At 42.3% G+C, this 20,546-nt stretch overlaps 1 protein-coding gene across 2 annotated transcripts in view; it reads left to right on the forward strand.

The window, feature by feature from the left end:
* Positions 1-20,546, forward strand: part of ARHGEF3 (Rho guanine nucleotide exchange factor (GEF) 3) — a 353,065-nt gene that overhangs the window by 242,400 nt on the left and 90,119 nt on the right. The gene's annotated exons all lie outside the window — the stretch shown is intronic.

Raw genomic sequence — 20,546 nt, forward strand, 5'->3', positions numbered from 1 at the left:
CCTGCCTCAGGAGAAGCTGGGATTACAGGCATGTGCCACCACACCTGGCTAATTTTCGTATTTTTGGTAGAGACAGGGTTTCACAAAGTTTGATGGTCTCAAACTCCCGACCTCAGGTGATCCACCCACCTCGGCCTTCCAAAGTGCTGGGATTATAGGCATGAGCCATCACGCCCGGCCAAGACCTTATTATTCTGAATACCTACATCGTATCAGATTGTTCAACTGGGACATAACTTTATTTAATTAACCCACCATTGTTAGATATATAGTATGCTTCTAGATTTTCTTACTATGAACTTCATCTTTTACAATAATGATACCTGCTTTCTACTTCATAGCTAGTGCCAATGTGAAGCATTTCCCATGTAATAGCTCTCTTTTTATTTAATTAAGGTAAAATTCACATAACATTAACATGTACAGCTCTGGGGCATTTAATACAGTCACAGGCCAGGCGCGGTGGCACACGCTTATAATCCCAGCACTTTGGGAGGCCAAGGCGGGCAGATCACAAGGCCAGGAGTTTGAAACCAGCCTGGCCAATATGGTGAAACCCCGTCTCTACTAAAAAATACAAAAATTAGCCGGGCGTGGTGGCGCACGCCTGTAGTCTCAGCTACTCAGGAGACTGAGGCAGGAGAATCACTTAAACCCGGGAGGTGGAGGCGCAGTGAGCCGAGATCACACCATTGCACTCCAGCCTGGGTGACAAGAGCAAAACTCTGTCTCAGGGGGAAAAAAAAAAAAGAATATTGAAAATCCAGAAAAATTGAACAGTTATCCAGCTTGGTAAATGTGTGAGTATGATATACGCTGAGGGCTGAGGAGTCTCCTTAAGTGTGATCCAAATTTGCATTTGCTTTTCCAAACATATGTTAAAAAAGAAAGTGAACATGTGGCAAGATTGTAAATGTGCATATTCTGTGATCCTGCCTTATAAATACAAGTTTGAGCCTTAGAGAACCAATCTCAGGAATGCAGAAGGAGGGCTGTATAGGGAAGTGCGACACATTTTGTAACAGTAAAGAAAGGAAACGCTGTAAATATCCATAAATAAGAGAACAGATAAATAAAATGTGGTATAGAGAAGGCTGGATACATTCAGCTTTGAACTAGATCTATATACAACAACATGGAGGGAGCTCAAAAACAATGCTAAGTGGGGAAAATATTTAGATTTACACTTAGAAAACAATACTGCACACTATTTGTAGATGTCTGGAATAAATATAGAGGTAAAAAGTGATAGTCTCCAAACAATGTTTACAAATGGCCAATAAAAACATGAAAAGATGCTCGGTAGCAGCTGGCTTTAGGGAAATACAAATCAAAACCACAATTATCCCTCATACCCACTAGGATGGCTATTTTTAAAAAGAGGAGGGAAATAGAAAAGAAGAAGTGTTAGTGAGGATGTGGAGAAACTGAAACCCTTATACATTGCTGGTGGGAATTTAAATGGTGCAGCTGCTGTGAAGAAGAGTTTGGCAGTACCTCAAAAAGTTAAATATAGTGTTACCATATGACACGATTCCACTTATAGGTATATACCCAAAAGAACTGAAAACAGGTACTCAAACAGGTACTTACTTGCACATGGATGTTCATAGCAGCACTATTCCATCAATTGAGGAATGGATAAAACAAAATGTGGTATATCCAAACAAGGGAATATTATTCAACCATAAAAAGGAATGAATACTGATGCATGCTACAACATGGATGAACCTTAGACACGCTATGCCAAGCAAAATAAGTGAGAAACAAAAGGTCATATGTTATTTGATTCCATTTATATGACATGTCCAGCAAAAGCAAGTCCATAGAGACAGAAAGATTCGTGGTTGTCAGGGACTGAGGAGAGGGGAGATTCGGGAGATATAGGGTTTCTTTTGGATAACCGAGATGTTCTGGAATTAGATAGTAGTGATGGCTTTACGGCATTGTGAGTATAATAATCACCAGTAAATTGTGTGCTTTAAAATGGTAAATTTTATGATGTATAAATTTCATCTCAATAGAAAATTTTCTCTAATGAGAAATGAACTGGTAGGATATATGTCTATTCCATGATAATAGTTGTCACTAGGGGTGGCCAAAGGTGGAATGTGGGACTGAGGTGGTGGGAAGAGGAGATGTTAGCTATGCTGGTAATGTTTTATTTATTTTATCTATTAAAAAAGCACTGGGAGAGTGTATATTCCGGGCAACTTGGATCTGTGTTTCCTGGTTACAATCCTCACACTTGCCCTAAGTAAACCCTCTACTTACGTATATTCTTTAAAGCCCTGGAAGCAAATTTAACAAAATATTGAGTTTTTAAATCTGAATGGTGAGAATGTCAGTATTTACTATATTACCCATAGCGTTTGCTATGATTTTTCACGTTTTTTGAAAAATAAATCACAGCAGATACAAAAGGCCTGGGTACAACTGAAATGGGCCCAAGGGGCATGGGCTCAGGTTGAAAAGAGCTGCCTTCTTGTCCAGCTCAAACCCCTGCTTTGCCTCCTAAGATCCCACTGGATCCTAGACCCTCTAGTTTGTGCAGTCTTTCTGTATAGCCTCCACTGGCCCCTCTTGATCAAAGTCATCATTATACTCCTGATTTAGCAAGAATGTCAAAGTTCTCAAGTCCACAGTAACTCGTGATCATACCTTTGCCCTTCTGACTCCTCCTTGAGTCTAGACACAAATCCTCTTGCCTGTTGTTAGAGAACCTTCTGCCACCAAGTTCACCCAAAGATTGCTCAAATTTAGGTCCAGAAAAAAATGAAAGAGAGCCATTTCTGTTTCTGTCAACATGGTAACTGGTTAATGTGGAACTGGACAGAAGACCTTGACCTTTCTTAAAATGTTTATTATTTTTTCTGAACATACACACCAGGGTGCTGGGAAGAGATCATCTCTGATTACCAGGCCTCATAATAACTGAATGACAGATGGAAACCAAAGATTGCTTCTCCAGTGGTCTAGTGTAGATGCCAGCAAACTATAGCCAAGAATGGCCCACTCTCTGCTTTTGTAAATAAGGTTTTATTGTAACACAACCACACTGTTATTTATTTATTGTCTGTGGCTGCTTTTATATTGCATTGGCAGAGGTGAACAGTTGCAACAGAGACTGAATAGTCCACAAAACCTAAAACAATTAGAATTTTTCCCTTTACAGGAAAAGTTTGCCAACCCTGGTAGTGGTTAAGAATAAGGGCTCTGAACTCCAAATACCTTTGGAAGGTAAATAAGCATGGAAGATCTTCTTATCTTCTTCTTTTAGAGTAAAAATGACACTGAGAAGCAGAGAAATGAAATAGAAAGTCAAGATGACAAAGCCAGTTACAGGATTGGTGTTAAGGGTGTAGACTCTGGAGTTAAATGCCATTTACCCACCATACGTCCTTGGGTCTGTTATTAAAACATAGCTGTTGCCTCAATTCTAAAAGTGTTCTTGAGAAGAGTAAATGAGATAACCCAGTTACTTCATCGGTAAATATTTAGTGGACTCCATTCTGGGCTGTGCACTGTTTGAGGTGTTGGTGGTGAAACAGCAAACATGAGGGACAAGATCTCTGTCTTCACAGAGCTTGTAGCCTAGGTGGGGAGATGGTATATAACAGCAAATCAACCAAGGACACAGTCCAGTCTTGAGGTGGCTGTGGCTGGGGCTGGGAATAGGAGGTGGTGGCAGGGGAGGTGAGACCAGGAGAAAGATGGAAGTTGAGAATTTCCTATAGCTGGGAGGTCAGGAAAGGCTCTGAGGAGAGGTTATTTGAGCAGATGCCTCCATGACAAAAAGGAGCCAATCCTGCAGAGATTTGGTGGCAGAGGAAACAGCCAGCACAAATGTCCTGGCTTGGCAACAAGGTGCCATGGTCGGGAGGGAAAGGACACTGTGCTGGAGCATCATGGGTGAGGAGGAGAGAAGCAGGAAAGGGGGGTGGAGAGGCGAACAGCACCAGATCCCACAGGGCCTCATCCAGTGGTGGCAAGGAATTGGGATTTGTGCAGTGGAAGCCAGTGGAGGTTTCAGGCAAGAGAGTCAGTGCTAAGATCTAGGATAACCATTCAGAAGATCCTTCTGGCTGCTGTAATGCAGTGAGATTGTATTGTGTAGGTACTGGTTTCAGCAGGGAGACCAGTTAGCAGGTTTATTGCACTACTCCAGGTGAGAGATGATGACAGCTTAGGCTGGGACAGTGGCAGACAGGCAAGGTGAAGAGAAGTAGATGGATAAGATAACACTGTTGGAAGATTGGATGAAATGTGGTAATATGTGGGAAATATTTAGCACAGGGGCCAGGGTTATAGTATCATCAGCCTCCCTATCATCATTATCACCATCAGCACCACCTCCACTATCACTCCAGCCATCATCGTCACTGTTATCACCACCATCACCACTGTCATTACCACCATCCCACCATTATCATCTTGGGAGAGACAGTGTAACATTATGGATAAGAGTATATACTCAAGCTATGCTACTTGTAGTCAAACCCCAGCTGTACTACTTACAAGTTCTATGACTCTGAGCAAATTACACCTCCTCTCTGTATCTCAGTTACCTCTGCTGTAAAATGGGGTGATCGTAGTATTTTCCTTATAGGACATTGTGAAGTGCCATAATGCGATCATCGGATAGTAAACCCTAAACTGTTGCTATTATTTGGGAACTGGTATAAGGTACCATGCTTGGTAGAGAGTTGGTGAACTTTGCTAAAGTTCTGACATTCTGTGGATATCCTCCTTAGAGACTGGAAACAAATCCCTGCTTATGTAACCCATTGACTGATGAGGCTAATGGTGAGGGCTCTCTCCCTGACCTCTGAAATACCACTGTTTCAGAGAGACAAGACAGCCCGCTGTTTGTCAGAACATTTTAGCTTCAGGCTTTTAAATCAGCATTCCAAAGATTTAAAGGCAAAGAAAGTATGTATTGGAATTTCCACAGAAAAGAGTGTTGAGGTTCTGTGCTTGCTTCAAATAGCTCTGTCTGTGAGGGTTGGCAGATGTTCTTCAGGAGGCATTACCTCTTAAAGGGAGGCTTGGCAAGGGCATTTTATTTATCCTCTGTAGGCAGATTCTCATTTCAGGTATAGGGCTGCAGGGTTAGCTAGAGCTTCCTGAGTATTTCAACTATGGGCTTTGAACAACCTGGGCCAAATGTGGGAGCATCACTGTCTCTGTCATGCCCTCTACAGGCAGGCTGCTAGAGCCACGGGACTAGCTTCCAGGAGGTGAGAAAAGCCCTCCAGTTATACCCTCACCCAGAGCTCAGATAGCTTGCATGAGAGTCCACGTTCACTGCCAAAGACATGTCTTCCACAGGCCCTGGACGGAGGGCAATTGTACCATACAAAAGCCTGTCCCAGGCTGGGTGTGGTGGCTCATGCCTATAATCCCAGCACTTTGGGAGGCCGAGGTGGGAAGATCACTTGAGGTCAGGAGTTTGAGACCAGCCTGGCCAACATGACGGAACCCCATCTTTACTGAAACTACAAAACTTAGCCAGGCATGGCGGCACGCACCTGTAATCCCAGCTACTCAGGAGGCTAAGCAGGAGAATCGCTTGAACCCGGGAGACAAAGGTTGCAGTGAGCCAAGATCATACCACTGCACTCCAGCCTGGGCGACAGAGTGAGACTCCGTCTCAAAATAATAAATAAATAAATAAATAAATAAATAAGTAAATGTCCCAGAGAAACAGCGGTGTATATACCACTCTACCCACAACCATACAAGGGATCTCTTTAACCTTTCTGTATAACAAAAAGGAAGACCAGTAGCAACATGTGGTAAAGATGTGTCATAACCCAGAATGGATCTTCTCCTTCCACTAAGAAATAGGCTCCCACAGACGGTAGGTTTTACTGCTGGACCAGAGTCAGTTCTTATGCCTGAGGGCTGGGACTTTTAGAGCTATGGCAACTCTGGGTATCTTTTCTTACTACTTACCTGGACAAATTGTTTCCTAGCTTTTAAATTAGGGAGAGACAGGTTGATGTAGTATAATGAACACCCAACTTGGTTTTTGTGTTTTGTTTTGTTTTGGTTTTTTTTTTGAGATGGAGTCTTACTCTGTCACCCAGGCTAGAGTCCAGTAGCGTGATCTCGGATCACTGCAAACTCTGCCTCCCAGGTTCAAGCGATTAACCTGTCTCAGCCACCCCAGTAGCTGGGATTACAGGCTCCTGCCACCGCACCTGGCTAATTTTTGTATTTTTAGTAGAGACGGGGTTTCACCATGTTGGCCAGGCTGGCCTTGAATCCTGACCTCGTGATCCACCCATTTTGACCTCTCAAAGTGCTGGGATTACAGGCGTGAGCCACCGTGCCTGGTCATGAACACTCAACTTTTAAAGCCAGTCATAGATGGAGTAAAATCTAAATTTTACCTTTTAGTAGCTGCCACAATAAGCAAGTCACTTAACCCTTCTGAGTCTCAGTGTCCTCATCAGTAAAATAGGAATAGCAACACTTATATTCATGGTTGTAAATATAACAATGTACGTAAAATGAAAAATCTTACTGGTACAGCAATGTTGTTGTTTTTTCTGTTGTATTTCACATACATCTTGGCTTCTGAGTAGTACCTGCAAGATCTTGAGGTTAAGGTATGCCTTTTTTTTTTTTTTTTTGAGACAGTGTCTCACTTTGTCGCCCAGGCTGGAGTGCAGTGGCATGATCATGGCTCAGTGCAGCCTTGACCTCCCCAGGCTCAGGTGATATTCCTGTCTCAGCCTCAGCCTCCCAAGTTGCTAGGACTACGGGAGTGTGCCACTATGCTCGGCTTTTTTTTCTTTTATTTTCTTTTTCTTTTTCTGTAGAGACAGGGTTTTGCCACGTTGCCCAGGCTGGTCTCGAACTCATGGGCTCAAGCAATTTGCCCACCTTGGCCTCCCAAAGTGCTAGGATTATGGGCCTGAGCCACCATACCTGGCCAGGGTATGCTCTTAATTTTCAAATTTCTGCTTTACTAGCAACAGCAGACATTTACTGAGCACTTGGTAAGTGACAGACTGTCACTGAGTGCATTCATGTGCGTTTAATCCTCACAACAGCCATGCAAGGTGAAGATTATAATCCCCCATTACACATGAGGTTTAAGCAGGTGAGGCAGCTTGCCCAGGTCACAAGCAAGAAAGTGGCAGAGCTGAGATTTAAACCTGGCCAAGCTCAGTTCATGCCCTTAACTCATAAACACCCTGCTATCTCTTAAAATGTTCATGCCCAGTAATTGACATTGCTCCTTGTGATGTTGTAGCATGAATCAGTCATACAGAGATGTGGTTGTCCTTTGCTTCTTGATTTCTAGGAAGTCTATATATATTACAGAGATTGGTGTTGAAATGGATACGAGTTGTCAATATATTTTCCCAGTCTGTCGTTTGTCTTTGCTTATATTTTCCTTGTTGTTCTTGTTTGCCATGTAAACATGTTTAAACTGATTTTATCTTTTTATATTTTAGGATACAAATTTTATCAATCTTTTCTGGCTTCTGGACTTTGAGTCATAGTTAGCAAGGTCTTTCCTACACTAGGGAATGATCCTTCTTCTTGTACTTTTACGTTTTCATATTTACATTTACATCTTTGATGTATTTGATGCTTATCCTGGTATACAATGTGAAAAAAATTTAAAAATTTAAAAAAACACTTTTTAAAGCATTCAAATAAAATTACCCTATCCAAATGTGGTTAGAGTTGGCATATGAAGAATATTTGGGGTAGTGAATTTTCATTTAAGAAAAAAAGCAGATTTATTGGTACCATTGGGTGACAAGCAGTGAGTTCTTCACAGTTCTAGTTAGAAGACCTTTAGTGTGAAACTTTGGTAGGGGTTTTCCTATGTGCTGAGCTGGTAAAGTGTAAAATGGAGGTTCAGGAGTGGGCAGCTAAACAAATGAAGCTTTTGGAGGTAGCTTTGGATACTTATGAGATCCCTGACTCCCCATGCCATCAGCCTCCAAAAACTCACCTGTGAAACATTCTTGACATTTTCCCACTTTCTTCTCTTTGTCATTGTTATGAAATAATTCCTTAGCCCTCATGGGTTTGTTTTTGGCCAAAGTGTACGACTGTATCAATATGTTACTATGCTTGTCTCCTAGTCTCAAAGACTTTATGATCTTGTTGAGAGAAGCAAGACTTAGATATATAACATAAATCCTGAACAGTGCAAAAAAGTAAGAAGGCAGCTATTCATTTTTGTGGTAGAGGCTCTTTTGTATGTATATGAATCAAAATGCTTCCAGTTGTGACAGAAACATAGCTCAGATTTCTTTAAGCAAATAGAGAATTTATGCTTATGTAACAGAAAAGACCAGGTGTCATGCTTATGTAACAGTCAAGAGCAACCTTCAGGCATGGCTGGATCCAGGTGCTTATTTTTGCTTAGTAATCTATTTCTCTCCTCACTTCTCAGCTTTCATTTTTCCTTGTTGCTTTCATTCTCAGATATGCTCTCCCCTTCTTGTGGAAAGATGATCACAATGAGTTCCAAGCTTACCCCCTTCTAACTTAGGGGTACTTTCTTGTCTAGTTCCTCTTGCAAAAATCCCAAGCCTGGTTCTCATGCCTCTTCCTGAACCAGTTACTAGAAGGAAGAACCAATTACTAGAAGGAACTGAACCAGTTACTAGAAGGAAGGGTTGCTGATTGGTCAGTCCTGAGTCACATGTACTCCCAAAGAAACTGATAGCAGACTCAGTTCCATTTTAACCATAAGCTCCGAGAATTGGGGAGAGGCCGTTTCCCTAAAGAAAGTTGTAGAGACATGATCAGAAAAGGGAGGAACTAAAGCTGAGTGAGCCAAAGCCCCAGAATGCACCGCAGTATGAGCTGCTTGTTCTCCAAGCTCTTAAATAATTGGCTCCAGGTGGCCAGCATCGCAAACAATGAAAGTCTTGAATAGAGTAGATAGACTCTGTTAAGCCTATAAAAATGAAGCCGCACTGAGTTGCTGTCATGTGATAAGAGCAATAACTTTAGTAGATTCTCAACTGCATTACAAAATAAAACTAAACAAACAGAAAATGTTGCTGCCTATTACTGATGATGGGTTTCTGAGATCCTAAATGGAATTTGTCAGAAAAGCTATCATCATGTAATTGGCATTTGTCAAATACCAAATCCCAGCAGAAAAGAACATAGAGAGGGATTGTTTCCCTCTTCCCAACCACTGACTATGGTTTGGAAAAAGAATGAGGTCTCAAATTGGGCTGGATTCTTAAATTGGTGCTTTTGTGAATGTCATTTTAGAACTGATTCCACACCTAAATATTCTATAGCTTGTGAAGAATGTGGCGTGGAGTGCAGGGATCTCTGTAAATGGAGTGGCATGGCTACTTTGTTGGCTGTGCCAGGGATATTAGCTGACATTTACCATGCCTGGCACTGTGCCCTATGCCATCCATGCATCATCTCACGCAGTTATCACAATAGCCCTATGAGGGAGGTACTCTTTTCATCCCCATTTTATAGACGAGGAAACTGAGGCTCAGAAAGATTACTCACTCACCCAGGGTCTCGGAGCAAATTACTGGTAGAATCAGAATCCAGACTGGGACTGCTAGACTCCAGTATATGGGTTCCTAGCAGTGCTCCATAATTAACTGGCTTGTGTCACCCTGACCTTGTCACCTCACAGAGTTTCTTCACTCTTTTTTACAGTGTACATTGTTCAACAAAATCTTTAAACAGTGATGCCACTGAAGTGTTTTACTCTGAGAATCCTGTTGTGTCATTAGCTCTTAATGATGGGCTATAAATGAACTCCCTAGATTTTTCTAATCCATTCCTTCCCACCATTTCCAGAAAACAATTACTAAAATGGACTGGATAGTAGTTCATTCCTTTCATTTTATCTTTAGGAAAGAAGGCAAGGAGGTGGAAAGCTGACCAAGTTGGCTATTAGCTCTGAACTTAATAATTGCCAATAATCTTCAAAAATAGTATTGAGCTGTGTGAGCCCTGGTAATTACATAGTAGTGTGTAAATGCTTCAAAGGCTAGGCTTTTAAGCAAATTTGGATTTACATCATAATCCTGGCACTCTGACCTCAAAGAAGTAAAGGTAAATAAAGCCTGACTGAATCTCAGTTTCCTCATCTATAAAGGGAGTCATTAGAAGGATTGAGCTCTAAAGGTTGTCCTGGGGATTAAAGGAGATGATACTTACAAAGTGTTCAGCACAATGCTGCCCCTAATTGTGATTTTAAAAAACCTGGCTGCTAGTAATGCAACCATTTATTATTACTATTACTATTATTATGTCCTGTTCTTACTCCTTCCCCCTCCAAAATAAATACCACCACAACAAAATCTCCATTTCTATCACTGACATTTTGTAAACTGACAAATGTAAAGACATTCTGTCACTCACATCTTTTTCTTTGCAGTGGTTTACAAAGCACCTTGCAATTTCCTCTCTTCTTAATTCCTGGAATTCTGTTTGAACTTGAATTGCTTAAAGCTGTCTGTTCAGCAGACTATCTCTTGTGTTTTTTCCTCTGATGTCCACAGGCTTTGAAACAGTAGCTTTTCCATAATCTTTGACAAAAGTTTGCACTAACTCCCTGAAGGATTGGTGATTTTAGTACGGCCTTCTTGGCCTTCTTGTCCATCTGGCTCTCTGGCTCATTCTGTTTTTGTTTGTTTGTTTTTCCTTTCCTCAAGATCTTTTCTCTTTGCTTAGTTTTTTAAAGGGGAATCCCTTGAAAGTCTCCTCTAAAATATTCTTACTCCCCTTTTCAAGATTAAGCTGTTATCTTGGTGACAGGTACTGACAAATACCACATAGACTCACAAATGGTCATGTGGTTTGGCTCACAGATTAGTGCCTTTTTCAGGTGATAATTATCCCCTGGGCAGTTACAAAAGCTTTGTCATAAAAAGGTGATTATTTATGGCAACCCTGGTTCTGGCAGTTAAAATAACCTGGGGTCTAGTTATTTGGGGTTTTCTTTCTCTCCCCAAGGAACATCTCTGGAATTCATTTATGGCAAAAGAAACACACAGGGGCACGTATCAGCTTTTTAATCAAGATAACCTCTCATCTGTAGAGCATTTCATAGATTCCAAAGCACTTCCAAGTCCACAATCTCCCAGTGAACTTGATTCTGGGAGCCAGTCAGATGTGTCTTTCCAGGAAAGGTGAAAAGGGAGGAGGAGAAAAGTGAGAGCAGGAGGCTGGGCTGTGGGGTTGGATTTTGAGGTGATTAGCAGTCTGGCAGATGCAGTTAGGATATGCCTGGCTGGACCATGAAAAGATGGAGAATTGGGACTCCTGCTTTCTGGTGCCTTTTTCAGTCATGCTAATAACAAATGACCTGTGATAGGATTTCACAAGACTCAGAGAGAACCTCAATCATTAAACAAGCCTTTATACATTCATTTGAGCTGTTGTCTTTTTTCCCTCTTATGTTTAAGAAATCCATTTATATTGTAACATTTTACTCTGCATCTGCTGCAAGAGGAAACTATAGGATAATAATGATTGCTTCCTGAGCAAAAGTAAGTGAATTCCTAGCAGAGGTCATTGGAAAGATATATGGGGAGGAAAAGTGGAATATTTCTTCTTTTAGTTTTGATAGTGTTCCAAAGAAGAAGAAACAAATTTGAAGAAACTGATGGTTTACAATATTTACAGAAACACCACTACCAGAATGCCTTGGTTCTATCAGCAGCTGTGTGCTCCTCAGTTCCATTACCTCTCCCCTTTTTATAAAAATGACATAACCACGTGGCCCATGATTGGGAGACCTTCCTTCTGATACACCGTGATTTTTTTTTTTTTTTTTTGTGACAGAGTCTCGCTCTGTCACCCTGGTTGGAGTGCAGTGGCATGTTCTCGGCTCACTGCAACCTCCACCTCCCAGGTTCAGGCGATTCTCATTGCTGTCTCCCAAGTAGCTAGGATTACAGGTGCCTGCCACCACACGTAGTTAATTTTTGTACTTTTAGTACAGCCGGGTTTCACAATGTTGCCCAGGCTGGTCTTCAGCTCAGGCAATCCACCTGCCTTGGCCTCCCAAAGTGCTAGGATTACAGATGTGAACCATTGCACCTGGCCACAACCGTGATTTTTATTTTGTGTATCTTCCCTGCCAAGCTTTTCCACATATATATTTCACACATATATATATATATAGAGAGAGAGAGAGTATATTTTTATATATATATATATACACACACACACACATATATCATAGGTGCCCTCATAAACAGTTTTCATCCTGCTTTTTATTAGCTTAGCATGTTCCCATATTGCTTGGCTTCATGAGTACACTTGTTTATGCAGTGTTCGTGCAGTGGATGGCCTATAATCTAATTAAACATCCCCTATTGCCTGACATTTGGATTTCAGGGCAATTAGTGCAGGCCCTGGAGCCAGCCTGACCCAGATTTCCTGCTGTGCCACTTCCTAGCTGTGCGATCTTGAGGGCTTGCTTTCTTCATCTGTGCCATGGGAATGATAATACTTTCCTGAAAGGGTTGTTTAGAGGAGAATAATGTATATAAAGCATTTAACATAGTTCCTGGTACATCGTGTATTCTTCATACTTAGTAGCTAGTCTATTATTATTTCTAATTTTCACTATTTAGATGACAGTACACTGAAAATCTTTTCTTCTTTTAGATTCTTTTCTTTTCTTCTGAGACAGAGTCTTGCTCTGTCGCCCAGGCTGGAGTGCAGTGGCGTAATCTCGGCTCACTGCAACCTCCACCTCCCAGGTTCCAGTGATTCTCCTGCCTCAGCCTCCCAAGTACCTAGTACTACAGGCTTGCCCCATGATGCCCGGCTAATTTTTGTATTTTCAGTACAGACAAGGTTTCACAATGTTGGCCAGGCTGGTCTCAAACTTCTGACCTCAGGTGATCCACCCACCTCAGCCTCCTAAAGTGCTGGGATTACAGGCGTAAGTCCAGCCATTGGATTATTTTCTTTTGGTAAAGTCACACATGTAGGGATATCGGGCTAAGATATTTGCATATTTGTATTGCCGTTGGTAGATATTGACATCTCTTGATATCACCATAGTTTTTACGTCATCAATGGTTCTACACATGCCATTTTCACTTACAACCTCACTGGCATTGGCCAGAAATGATAATGTTTAAGTTGCATAATTTAGTGTTAAATATGATACCTGGAGAAACTGTACCCTCACCAGCAAGAAATTGTAACTTTCTAAGTTGAATAACGTGGTTTGTTATCATGATACCTTGTGATCTGCTCATATTGGAAAAGTAGAGAGGATGGTATAATTAGCACCTGGTCACCATCATCCTGCTTCAACAATTACTGACTTCTTCCCAGTCTCACTACACTGTGTTTTTAGGAGTATTTTAAGCAAACCTTGGCCATATATCACTTTACTCATCAGTACTCTGCTATACCTCTCTACCTGATAAGGACCCTTCCTTTTTGTTTGTTTGTTTGTTTGTTTGAGACAGGGTCTCTCACTCTGTTGCCCAGACTGGAGTGCAATGGCCCGATCACTGCTCACTGCCCTCACTGCAGCCTCTGTCTCCCAGGCTCAGGTGATCCTCCCACCTGAGCCTCCCAGGTAGCTGGGATTACAGGCATGTACCTACTAAACCTGGCTAATGTTTTGTATTTTTTTTGTAGAGGTGGAGTTTCACCATGCTGCCCAGGCTAGTCTCAAACTCCTGGGCTCAAGTGATTCACCCACCTTGGTCTCACAAAGTGCTGGGATTACGGGCATGAACCACCATGTTTTTTTCATAAGTCACCATCCCTTATGCCATCTGACAAGATTAATAATAGTTCCTCAATGTTATCTAATATTCAGTCCAAAGTTGAATGTCCTCATACGCAAATTTTACTTTAGACTGCACATGAGGTGATATTGAAGAATTCTTGTTAATTTGTCTCAAAGACGTCCTTATACAGTTAACTTGTTTGAATCAGTATCCCAACATGATCCACTCATTCCTTTCTTTCCTTTTTTTTTTTTTTTTTTTTTTTTTGAGACAGAGTCTCACTCTGTCGCCCAGGCTGGAGTGCAGTGGCGTGATCTCGGCTCAGTGCATGCTCCGCCCCCCCGGTTCACGTCATTCTCCTGCCTCAGCTTCCCAAGTAGCTGGAACTACAGGTGCCTGCCACCACGCCTGGCTAATTTTTTGTATTTTTAGTAGAGATGGGGTTTCACTGTGTTAGCCAGGATGGTCTTGATCTCCTGACCTCGTGATCCTCCCGCCTCAGCCTCCCAAAGTGCTGGGATTACAGGCATGAGCCACTGTGCCCCGCCTCTTGCCTTCTTTTTTAAGAGACAAGGTCTTTACTATGTTACCCAGGCTGGTCTCAAACTCCTGTGCTCAAGTAATCTCTTGCCTCAGCTTTCCAAGTAGCTGGGACTACGGGCATACACCACTGTGCCTGACTGGTCCACCCATTTCTTATCATTGTTATCGTGAAAAATCTCGCTTTCCCCCCCGTTTTTTACCCTCTTGCTGAGGAAACCAGGTCATTTTTCTGGCAGAATATTTTCTAGCCAGGATTCAGGTATGCTTTCTCATGATGTGTTTTATGTTTTCCTCCATCCCCATTTTCTGTAAAGTGGTGAGTAGATCTGGAGGTTTGATAAGCATCTTCCTTAATTTTAGCAGGAAGTTATTTTGAGGGCACAACACATCCTCACAGTCCCTCCCTGGGTAGAGTCTTATACAGCTGACCAGATACCAGTTGTTACTGGCCTCCCTTGGTAGTAGTAGAACAGCACAAAAATTCAATTGACCATTAAACTGGTTGGTCAATAGAAGCTGAATGTAGGAATAAGTGATGATATTAGCTTAGGCTGAGTGCAGTGACTCACCCCTGTAATCCCAACATTTTGGGAGGTCAAGGGGAGAGGATCGCTTGAACCCAGGAGTTTGAGACCAAACTGGGCGATGTAGTGAAACCCCATCTCTACAAAAACTAAAAAAATTAGCCAGGTATGGTGGTGCACGCCTGTCGTCCCAGCTACTTGGGAAGCTGAGGTGGAAGGAATGCTTGAGCCCAGGAGGTCAAGGCTGTAGTGAGCCACAACTGTGCCACTGACCTCTAGCCTGGATGACAAAATGAGATCCTGACTGAAAAAAAAAAAAAAAAAAAAAACAAGAAAGAAAAGAAAAAAAAAGTTGCACCAGGTGCAGTGGCTCATGCCTATAATCCCAGCATTTTGGGAGGCTAAGGCAGGAGGATTGTTTGAGCCCAGGAGTTCAAGACCAGCCTAGGCAATGTAGTGAGACCCCCCCATTTCTACAAAAAATAAAAATTAGCCAGGCATGGTGGTGCATCTGTAGTCCCAGCTACTCAGGAGGCTGAGATGGGAGGATCACTTGAGCCCAGGAGGTCAAAGCTGCAGTGAGCCACAATTGCACCACTGCACTCCAGCCTGGGAGACAAAGCTAAACTCTGTCTTAAAAAAAAAAAAAAAAAAACTGCCAACTGGTAGAACATGGTTAATTAAGTGTTAGTAATAAGAATTGTTAGAACTCAAAAGAATAAACTAGCTCCACAGGGCTGGGTTCACCTAGGAAAGCTTCTCAGAAGAAAAACTTGGTCTGAGATTTGAATAAATAATGAGTAGTATTTTAAAACATGGAGAAGGATGAGGGAAGGACTATTCTGGACCTGAGTTCAAAGATACACAAAGCTTTTTAAATGTCAACCAATTGGTCCTCTTATGTTGACAGCCCTTGATACATACCTTCTGTGCCTTTTCCTTTCTTTTGTTCTTTAATTCATTCAACAAATATTTATTGAGTGCCTATTATGAGCCAACCTTTTTGTGGCCTGAGGAATGTGTTCATGAGGCAGCCTAGTTTTATGGTAAAAACATCAGCTGGGAATCAGAAGACTTTAGTCTTCTCTTAAGGCCTGTTTTTAGAATAGAAGTACAAAAAAATTCTTCAAGGTTATTGTTGCTGTCGGTATCTCCAGATAGAGACTTTGGCAGCTCAGACAGAGGATGTAGCATACTGTCACCTTTCCTGGGAAGAAAGGACTTCTGCTGTTTGAATGAAATAGTTTTTTTTCCTTACCTTCTTTCCTCTCTCTTTATTCTTTCTTGTGGGAGCACTTTATCCTTTGAGCTCCAAAAACAAAGCTGGAAACCCATGAAACAATATTTGCCACGACCCTGGGCAAAGATACAATTGAAAACAAGCAGAATTCTTTAGCATCCAGACAGTTCGCCTTTGTTCATATTCCAGGCGCGTGGGATGGCAGCAGGGGGTGCAGGGGGAGGTTTACCTGTGGTTATCCTGCTGAAAGAGGTGTGCTCATTCTCACGAAAAAGAATTGATCTTGAGACTGAAAATGGCTTATGGCTGGGTGGGTGGCTGAGAACAGAAGACATTGTTAGCATTTTTGACATATTCATACATCTTGAGCAGCAGCTCAACTTCTATCAGTTTGATCCAGGTCTTTTTTCCTTTGAATTCAATTCTATCAGCATCTATTGAGTGCTTGCTGTGTGCAATACTAGTCATTTCAAGAGGAGGAATTTAGCTTCCTTTCCCATTATCTCCATCAGCCCCCTCACTCCAGAAGCAACTACACTGTAGTTGCTGTGCAAACATAGCTTTGAGATGGCCACCCTGCCACCCTGAAGTCCCTCTCTTCTTCTTTGTCCTCTCCTATCGCATAAAATTCAGAATTTTCAGGAGAATTTCAGAATTTTCAGTAGAGTTTCAGAATTTTCAAGATAGAAGGAAACTGAGGGTCACTCAGTTCTGTTTGGTAACAAATGTGTTCCACTTCTTCCCCTAGCCAGAGTCCCAGGACAGAGGGTTAGCTCATAATGTCTTTGGCTCCTCTTTTATCCGTAACCTCCCGGGTATAAAATGTAGGTGATTAGTGTTCCACAAGACTTGGATTGAAAAACTTTAATCCAGTGCATTCTGTTTGATCAAAACAGGGTCCAGGAAAGTTAAATAACTTGTCCATAGCTGCCACAGTCTGTGGGTAAACAGGGACCAAAACCCAAGGCCACTTGATCCCCCATGCATAGCCATGCATAGCCTTCCTATAAAGCCACTTGCCCATGGTGTGGACATGATTGCCCTGTGGGTATGGGGCACGCTGGGGCCAATGACATGCTATCTTTGGGAAAGGGTGTAGCTTTGTGGTTAAGACCATCAACATTCTGGCAGACTAAGTAAGTTCTGGCATGGCTATTTAGTAGCTGTGTGACCTTGAGCAAGTTACTTATCTTCTCTGAGCCTCCATGCCCTCATTTATAAAACAGGGCAATACCCTCTTCAGCAGGTTGTGAGGATTCAGTAAGGTAATACATGTCACATACTTGTCACAGGTCTGGCATAAGGCAAATGGCACCTAACATTATTTTCTAAATTTTCAGCACTCAGATGTGAACTTCCCAAGTCATAATGGTTCTTTCTGTTCCATCTGAAGTTAACTCAAACCTGTCTTTATTACTCCATTTGTTGAAATAGAATCTGATATGGAACTTTTTGCTTGGAAGATGTGCCACACATGTAGTCTACTGTTAGATATTGTTTAAAAATAAGAGTTTCAGGCCGGGCGCGGTGGCTCAAGCCTGTAATCCCAGCACTTTGGGAGGCCGAGACGGGCGGATCACGAGGTCAGGAGATCGAGACCATCCTGGCTGGCTAACACGGTGAAACCCCATCTCTACTAAAAATACAAAAAAATAAGCCGGGCGAGGTGTCAGGCGCCTGTAGTCCCAGCTGCTCGGGAGGCTGAGGCAGGAGAATTGCGGGAACCCGGGAGGCGGAGCTTGCAGTGAGCGGAGATCGGGCCACTGCACTCCAGCCTGGGCGACAGAGCAAGACTCCGTCTCAAAAAAAAAAAAAAGTTTCAGAGCTGTCTTTCCGACTGGTTGGTTGGTTCCTGGGTTTTGAAGAGACTTATCTCCTTGCTCTGTTTGGGACCATAATAAACCTAGCTACTGTTTATGAAATTATTACTATGTGGTAGCCCCTGAACCAGGCTTCTCTCTAATCTTCACCTCCACCCTTTGAAGTAGGTGCTATTCGGTCCTAATTGCAGATGAGGAAACTGAGGTTCTGAGAGACTGAGTAACTTGCTTGGTGGTTGAAGGTATTTTGGTGGTTCTCCCTCGTGGAAGGTAGAGGAGCACACTGTGCTCTGCAGTTGTCTAGATGTGAGATTATGTCTAGGGTGACTCTAGCACTTGGGGTTGACACCTGACAGGGACTTGAGTGAACATCCAACCCCCTGGTTGATCAACAGGGGAAGCTGGTGAGCAAAGAGGTCACGGGACTGGACCCAAGTCAGTGCTGCTTCTCATTCAGTGTTCTTTCAGTCACATCATATGGGCTCAAATCCTTGACCCTTGCATCATAGGCTCTGGCCTCAGGACTCCCTGGTTTGTGACTAGCCTGTGAATTAATGTTCCACTTGAGAATTGGAACTTCAGGTTCTAGAAGCAAAGTGCTTGTATTTGAACCCCAGCTCTGCTACTTACTAGCTGTGTGACTTTGGGCAAGTTGCTTGAACTCTCTGTGCCTCAGTTTCTCCTACTATAGAAGTACTCATTTCATAGGATTGTTCTAAGGATTACTTGAGATACTTCATTAAAGTCAAAGAACAGTGCCTGGCAGAGAGCAAACACCTCATCAGCTCTCAGCATCATTTATTGAGCTCTCATCACTTGCCCGGCATCTTTTGGCAATGGGGATGTAGCCTTGTACAAAAGATTCAAGATTCTTGTGGAGCATATAGTCTAGTAGGGGAAACAGATGCTAGAGAATGGTGAAGATTATGATTTATTAAGTAATTCTAGTGCTATTTGTTATTTATGGGGCACTATTTAGAAGTTGCTGCAAGGTATCTTTGTTTTTAGTTCTAATTCTTATAAATGGACAACATTAATGTAAATATTTTGGGTAAGAAGTTTGGCCAGGGTTGCAGAGAACCCTCAGCTTTGAGAAGCCCGTGGTTTAGCATCTCATGCCAGCAACCGTCTATGTGTGTATTTTTGTTTTGTTTTTTAGGGACGGAGTCTTGCTCTGTCACTCAGGCTGGAGTCTAGTGGTACAGTCATAGCTCACTGTAACCTCCAACTCCTGGGCTCAAGCCATCCTCTTGCCTCAGCTTCTAAAGGAGTTAGGACTACAGGAATGCACCATCATGCCCTCCTACATTTTTACATTTTGTATACAGACAGGATCTCACTATGTTGGTCAGCCTGGTCTTGAGCTTCTGGCCTCAAGTGATCCTCTTGCCTCAGCTTCCCAGTACTGGGATTATAGACATCAGCCACCATGCCCAGCCAGTCATCTGTGTTATATCCAGAACAGAATTAGCTATGGCCCCACTACTTAGATGCAAGCAGCCCACCCTCGAAGGGCAGAAGAGAAGCTATGACTGGGCAGAATCCACAAGGCAGCAAGACTTGGTCCACTGAAGGAACAGATAGCTCTCATAGTCATAAGAGGCCTGTAGGAAGAAGACAGGGTAGGAACCAAATGCTGTTGTAAAGATAACACAGGCACTATGTAACCGAGTACCTATCTTTAAGTGACAGTGGTGTATTTTAGGCCAGTTCTGTCCTATTTGTAGTCTATCTCCATTTTCTCTCAGTAATTCTTTTCTCATAGTTGATCTTTCCTCTGTTTCAACCTCTTGTTTGTTTTGCCATTTGATATTAAAAGAATCTATATGCATATGCATTTCTTGACAAATGAGTACATTGAGCTTAATTTTCTGATGAGCCCTTATAAAATATTACCATGCTGAAGTAACCCAAAATGTGGGCTGCCTGTACCAAACGTGCTAATTTTAGACAGGGTGCTTTCATCAGTACCTAAGACAAGAATTTTTATTTGAAAACTTTCTTGAAATTAAATGCATAAAATCAAGATAATACTCCATATACACTTCAGTCTTTGCTGTTTAATAGAATCACAGAAGCATACACATTTATGTTTAAATCACCTTGTTGTATGGTTCAAGAATCTATGTCTCAGAGAGATTAATTGACTTGCCCAAGACCACAGACTTAATGGCAGGGCCAGATTGTATACCATGTCTTCTTTTTTTTTGTTTTTTAAATTTTTTTAGAGGTAGGGTCTCACTCTGTTGCCCAAGCTGGAATGCAGTGGCGTGATCATAACTTGCTGCAGCCTCAAACTCTTAGGTTCAAGCAATCACCCTGCCTCAGCCTCCTGAGTAGCTTCTGCCATAGGCATATGCCACTGTGCCTGGCTAATTGTTGTTGTTGTTGTTGTTGTTATTATTATTATTATTATTATTATTATTATTATAGTAGAGATGGGGTCTTACTTTGTGGCCCAGGCTAGTCTCAAACTTCTGGGCTCTAGTGACCCTCCCACCTTGACCTCCCAAAGTGTTGGGATTACAGGTGTGAACCACTGCACCTGGCCCATGTCTTCTAATTTAGGTCACCTCACTCTTCACTGTGCTGCTTCTTTTTTTTTTTTGAGATGGAGTCTCGCTCTGTCGCCCAGGCTGGAGTGCGGTGGCGCGATCTTGGCTCACTGCAAGCTCCGCCTCCTGGGTTC

The sequence above is a fragment of the Mandrillus leucophaeus genome, unplaced genomic scaffold, assembly GCF_000951045.1.
Source record: "Mandrillus leucophaeus isolate KB7577 unplaced genomic scaffold, Mleu.le_1.0 Scaffold57, whole genome shotgun sequence".
NCBI classification, from domain to species: Eukaryota; Metazoa; Chordata; class Mammalia; order Primates; family Cercopithecidae; genus Mandrillus; species Mandrillus leucophaeus.